We start from the raw sequence: 6779 nt of genomic DNA on the forward strand, positions 1-6779 counted from the left end.
ATATTTCCTCTAAGATCCTTAGATACCTCAAGGTATCTTTGAACTGCTTTTGCCACACAAATCTCAGGTTTTTCCTTAAAGAAAGGGAGGAAAAATATTGGTTGATTTATTCCTAGTTTTGATGTTTTAATGAGATCCGGAATTTTTATTTCGATACCCTCGGAAGATATTTTTATATTTTGTATTTTAATCAAAGAAAAGGTTTGCATCCTGTGTCCCGTGCCCAAGGCTAATAATATGATTGTTTTCTCCGTAAGCTGACCGAAATCTAGATTTTCAATTATATGGCAATTACTCAAATATTTTAGCACTGTTGAAATGTCCTAGATTTTATTATATTTAGGACGATAAGGTCGTAATCTATAAATCCCTTTAAAAAAACGGTGAATTATTTGGTCATTAGTAATATTATTTGATAATATTAATGATACTCGGCTGATCTGGCCGAGTTGAGTGTGCCAAAAGAAGCTCCTTTGTTGAAATTTTTAGTAAGAAATTCTAAAACATTGATTGCATTTGATTCATATGGATTATAGCTCCGTTTGTTACAGAACTTCCACCAATTTTTCAATGCGACATTGTATTGGTTAATAGTTCCATTAGCCAAAAAAGCTAAAAGAATTTCTAATGTCGGTTTCGTGAGGTTTTGTCTTCGATAAGCCTCCCTGAGCAGTCCTGCAACCAGGGTAAGCGAATGACATAACTCGTGTTGTTGGGTTCTGCAAGGAGACAAGAGTAATGAATTTGAAGGTCTAAATTTTATAAGGTCACTTATTAATAAAGAATTAAAAATAGGAAACCATAGTTGAGAAGTCCATAATGGAACAACCATAATTCCTTCAGCTTGTTCTAAACAAATCTTATTTAGTACTCTATGTATTACTGAGAAAGGCGGAAAGGCAAAGAAAAAATATTTCCTGCATGAAATCGTGAAGGAGTCGATAGCAAACGCCTCTGGATCTTTGTGCCAAGCACAAAAAATTTTGCACTTTATATTCGCCCTTGATGCAAATAGATCAATTTCTGGCTCTCCTAAAATTTGAGTAATTTTATTATATGCGAAATCTGTTAATTCCCATTCTGTATCAATATTTTTCGTTCTGAACTCTCTATCGGCATCCGTATTTTCTTTGGATGGGATATAGGCTGCAAATATCCATAATTTTCGATGTTCACACCATTGCCATATTTCTCTAGCTAAATTATTGAGATGGGGATATTGTATACCACCCGCTCTGTTGATGTATGTGATGGCAGTGGTGTTGTCTATACGAAGTAAGAGTTCACAATTTTGTAAATCAAACGCAAATGATTTTAGTGCTAAAAAAACAGCTGTTAGCTCTAGAAAATTTATGTGATAGAATTTTTCCGACTGTTTCCAAAAACCATGGATATTCTTGCCTTCACAATGGAGGCATCGGAAAATATTTCTTTTTCAAAAGAGAAAGTTTTTATACGATTATGTGCCACCGGAATTATATTTGATCACCAAATTAAATCCTCTTGCACATATTCTGGTAATATCATGTTTTGATCATAATCTCCGTCCGGAGATTAGAGAGATTAGGAGAGCAAGGAACTTAGCTCTCTCAAGTTTCTTTGTATATATCCAAGAATATTCGATTGCTGGACAACTTGCTACAAGACGACCAATAAGTTGAGCAAATTCTTGAATTGTGCATTTTGTTTTGTTCCTGAAGGATAAAATTTCGATTATTTAGATGTTTTTCTTGTGTTAATTCGAGAGTCATGGTTCTAGAATTTAAATTAAGAAAACGAACTCTGTGCGTGCAACGATACAAGCACAAAAAACGATATGAAGCATGCAGGAGAATAAACGATGGACCCAGCCGTCCTTTCTTTTTCTTTAAACTCTGAAGTTTGTGATGACATAGCAGAAACTAACGTTACTACATTTATTAATCCCAAGAACGAGGCGGGAAATATAATTTTATATATTTCAAACATTAATATTTTTTAAATAATATTAATAAAGGAAATATTATATTTTATTTATTATTTCTATGGATATCACTAACAAACACAATATACATATGTTCTTTTTTATAGTAACTTAGTTAACTTCTCAAAGAAAATGACTTTATCTTAACACAATTCTTTTTTTTTAATTTGTTTATTGTTAAAGTTTTAACAATGTTTGTTTATCTTTAAGAATATAAATGTTATAAATATTGTATTTTTATACAAATTTATATAATAATTTTTATGATCATAAAAATACAATATTTATAACATTTATATTCTTGAAGATAAACAAAAATTGTTGAAACTTTAATGATAAACAAATTAAAAAAAAGAAATGTGTTAAGATAAAGTCATTTACTTTGAGACGTTAACTAAGTTACCGTCAAAAAGAAAAAATCGTTAAATAAAATTGTTTCAACAATCGAAAAGAGTTATACTTTCATGTATTATTTGCTAAATGGAGCGGTTATATGATTTCTCATTAACCCTCATTAATCTATTCTGTGTGACTTTGGACTATCGTACACAAATTAACACAGCTATACAGGGTATACCTGAAATGATTAACTAAACTTTAGGAGCGTATTCTAGAGGTCAAAACAAGTTTTTTTTCTTATGAACACGGGTCCGCAAATAAATTAATAAATAATTAATAATTATAATTTTAGCTCTCCGAGCTAAAATTTGAAAATATATGAAATTGATCAAACACTCGCAATGCAAATTTATTTATCTCTTAAGAGAAGATAATAAGTAACATCAAAACCAAGGTCAAATAAGGCAATCTATAAATAACCAGTACAAGTTTTTTACCCAAACTTTAGGGGCCTGTAACTCGGAGGAGAGTTTATTTGCGGACCCATGTTCATAGGGGAAAAAGTCTTATTTTGACTTTTAGAATATGCTCCTAAAGTTTAGTGCATCATTTCAAATACACCCTGTATATACATAGCAAACTATCTCAATCAACGAGCATTAAGTCACCATATTGATTTACGTAATATGCTCCTGGTCCAGACGATCTTATTGACCTTTATTTGACACAGCTATGTCAATTTGTGTATGATAGCCCTTTCTGTTTGATATAAGAATCATGTTTCATATCCAAGAAGATCTTGCATATAAAAAACAATAAAAATAGATTATTAAAAAGAGTCTCGAAGAACAATAAAAACAGATTTTAAAAAAATGTAACTACGCTGTATCTTTTAAACATATTATCAATCAGGAGAGGTACAAAAAAAATATTATCTTTATATGATTAAACAAACAAGAAATTTCATGGTAGATTTACTTATTTGTACATACATTAATTATCATTAACAGTACCGGAAGTAGCCATGTATTTGGCCCAGCAGTGCTTACTTAATTTTTTTTGTATGTTATATTTTATCCAGGATATTCCAGTATCCGATTATCAAATCTGACCAGAGTCATCCTGATAGTGCGAGTGTGAGAAACAAAATTGATGAGATTCCATTTGCAAATATGTCCGTGATCCCAAAATCTATTGGTAAATTGCAAAGAAATGCATAAATTGTTAGAGAATTTTAGAGAAAATAAAAATAAACTATAAAAAAATATCTTTCAATACCGAAAAGAATATAAATTACAATTTGCCGCAAAAAAAGGAAGAAAAATCCATATTATGTAAAAATAATTAAAATTTAATATAAAGCAGTTAATTATATTATTTAATTTTGCTAGTTTATTTTTTTTTAGAACAATAGCAAATATTACTTCTGATGATATTTTTAATTTCTTAATCAATAAAATATTTCTGAAAAACGTTTAATGCTTTATTAAAAACTTTATATTTGTTTTTGTTTTGGATTAACAAATACTTTTTTGAATTTTATAAAACGTGCAAACTTTTTTATATTATTTTATTATTTAAAAAGTCAACACTAACTGTGCTAATTTCCATATTTTGTAATTTATGTTTATTATTTTCTTACTTTTAATTTTACTTTAAATTTTTTCTGAATTATTGAGATAATCAAGTTAATGTTCTCGTACATAATTATGCTAATATGTAGAATCTAAAAATTTCTAGAAAGCATTTTGAGCAAACCAACATCTCCCAAAGTATTTGTAGAGTTCCATAATGGATTCCTAAAGGAAGAAGACGACATTTTTGTGACATTTATGTAAAAAATCTAAAATTTCGGTCTGTATTCTTTTAAATTTCATGATACTGTAACCGTTAATTTCTTTTAAAATTATTTAATTAATAATTATTTATTCGGCGGGCGGTTCCCCGATGCCCACGGTACACCTTCGGCGCGTATTTCGAATTTCGATCTCGCGATCCACAAAAATTCCCGGAATCGCAAAATAAACCAAGTTGGGCGCCAGGTACGGCAGGCCGCACTATTCACGATAAACGCAACAGATAATCGCGCAACCGATCATTAACGCGACGGCAAAATTCTGCGGCTATTCAGTATACCCGAAATGATAGAGGGGTAGGTTCGGGGGAGACGGGAGAAATCTTGAGAGTCGAGAACACGGGAACCAAAATGAGCATTCAGTCGGTTAAAACAAAGATAACAATAATATATTTAAAGAAACAAGAGTATAGAACAGTTTGTATAAATGATAGCCTTTGATGACAGTAATTATTTTACAGGCGAATAGGACATATTATTTCCGCGGAGATCGGCACGACCGTGCGCAACAGTATCAAATTACCGGGCGTCTTACGCGCTTTAACTCGACTTTTCGGTCGCGAGGATTTCCGCCGTACAAGACTTAATTAGGCCGCGACAACTACAGAAACCTCTCGAATACGCCGGTAACTACTTTACGCACGCTCGTGAATCCGCTTCGATATAATAGAAAATACTAGGTTGCACGACTCAAATTGGTCCGTTGGTCCGGCTCGCGGTAAGCCGATATACGTCTCAATAACAATGACGGTGACCTTTGGAAATACCGAATATCTAACTCGCATGACTCGCGGAAACTAATAGCGGGCTCACAGACACCCGATAGATTTCTTGTACGAATTTTTAGGATTTCGCTTCCTTCTGATTCCAATTTCTTACAATACTCACAAAACACGCGCTAACAATACACAGAAACAATACGGAAACTATCGATAACGACTGTGGTGTACGAGTCGCGTGGCGCAATATTCTGCGCGAGTCGGAATATCGATCGCGCGATCGCAAAATCCCGATAATGCGCAACATACAATTATCACAAACGCGGGACTAACATTAATGACTGTCGGCGGCGGCGAAATGAATAGAGACAGCCTATTTTACATAATTCGGATGAGCGACGTGTGCCCGTCGGCCGTGCGACTTAATCTACCAACTATTCACCAAATTAATCCACCAAAACGCGTGGCTCGACAACTACTAAGGGCGCGACTCATCCGAATTAATTACCTACAATAAATCGGCAGCAAACTCGGATCGACGACGCTCGTCCCACCGGCAGGAATATTTCGGCTCTTTCCTTAGCGATCTTGTTCTCGCTCGTACGCTCTGGGCGACTTGCGTTCTTCCTAAAGGCTCGCCGAACAGTGCCGAGCGAGAGTCCTGCAGGAGACACGCTGGCGCGATAAATCGCTATCGCGCCACTTGTGGCGCTTTCGCGTTACGCAGGGCCGTTCTGCGGTCCTCGCGATCCTTGTCATCACGGCCGTGTTGGTGGGTTCATCGCCCCGGAGTTTCCAAGATTTTCTTGTTCGGCTTAAAGGTGCGGGTTTACGGCTGCGCCCGATCGGCTCTCTTTCCTATTTGATCGAATAGGTTCCGAATTGAAAGTCCGCTCGTCGCTCCGTTCTTGGGACTCCCTCGCTTCGTGCGGGTGGAGTGGCCTCCCCTTCGGCTGGATTATTCCCGCCCTCCGCTCTCTTTTCCTGCCGTAAGAAATGTACATTACCGGCAGCGATGTTTACTAGCCACCAAAAGTGTTTTTTAATAATTGACGATTACGACCTGACGTTTCCTGTTTCCTTGGTGTCCTGGACTCCCGCTCTTGGCCGCCGCTCTTCTCTCTTTCTCTCCTTCGGCCGGATGGGATTCCGCCACTCGACCTCGTGCCGACAACCAATTCGCGGGCTCATTTCGAGCTTACAGTTTCGATTTTTCCTAACCGAAAGTCAGATCCCGCTGATCTGACCATCGGGCCGCTCTCTCCCTAAATTAGGAAGACGCAGGCCCCCGAAAAACCGCCCCCGATCGGGCCATTCGGCCCTTGTGACGGACGTCCCAAAAATGTCACAATGCATACATATAAAAACGTTGATTTTGTTATAATTTTACTAAATATAAAAAGGCCAAAATATTATTTTTTTACAGATGGAACCAACTTGAATTTACAAACGAAGTAATACAAGAATATACAGTGCAATGTTAGTTTACCGAGAACCAAAAAGAGATTCAAATCGACAACAAACGTATCTCAGCTACAATATTGGAGTGCAAGACGCACAATCTAAAACAAGAGATTATCCAGTAACCAATAAATTAGCGGTTTCTTAGTATTTATGTCGTCAATTTTTATGAAAGGAAAACGTGACATATTGAGTGCAAAGGGGCACATAAATAAATTTTTCTGAAAGATTTGAACGTTTTTTCCATCAAGATTTAATTGCAATGTCTGAAGATCACTATCTTTGCCGTAATTTGTCTAATATAAAATTCTAAAAAATGTATGCATTATTTTATATATTATAGAACATTATTATAACAATAGCAGAAAAAATTATATATATAGTGAATATTTAAAATTCTTATAATTAAATTTGTGTTAATTTATTATTTTTTTATAACTTC

The 6779-nt window shown here is 35.0% G+C and overlaps 1 protein-coding gene across 2 annotated transcripts in view; it reads left to right on the forward strand.

Moving 5' to 3' along the window:
• The window catches only part of LOC138943518 (odorant receptor 22c-like), a 142458-nt gene that overhangs the window by 85454 nt on the left and 50225 nt on the right, over positions 1-6779 (forward strand). The gene's annotated exons all lie outside the window — the stretch shown is intronic.

Source organism: Polyergus mexicanus, unplaced genomic scaffold, assembly GCF_030449975.1.
Source record: "Polyergus mexicanus isolate NDT 795.1 unplaced genomic scaffold, iyPolMexi1.0 SCAF_27, whole genome shotgun sequence".
In the NCBI taxonomy this organism is placed as follows: domain Eukaryota; kingdom Metazoa; phylum Arthropoda; class Insecta; order Hymenoptera; family Formicidae; genus Polyergus; species Polyergus mexicanus.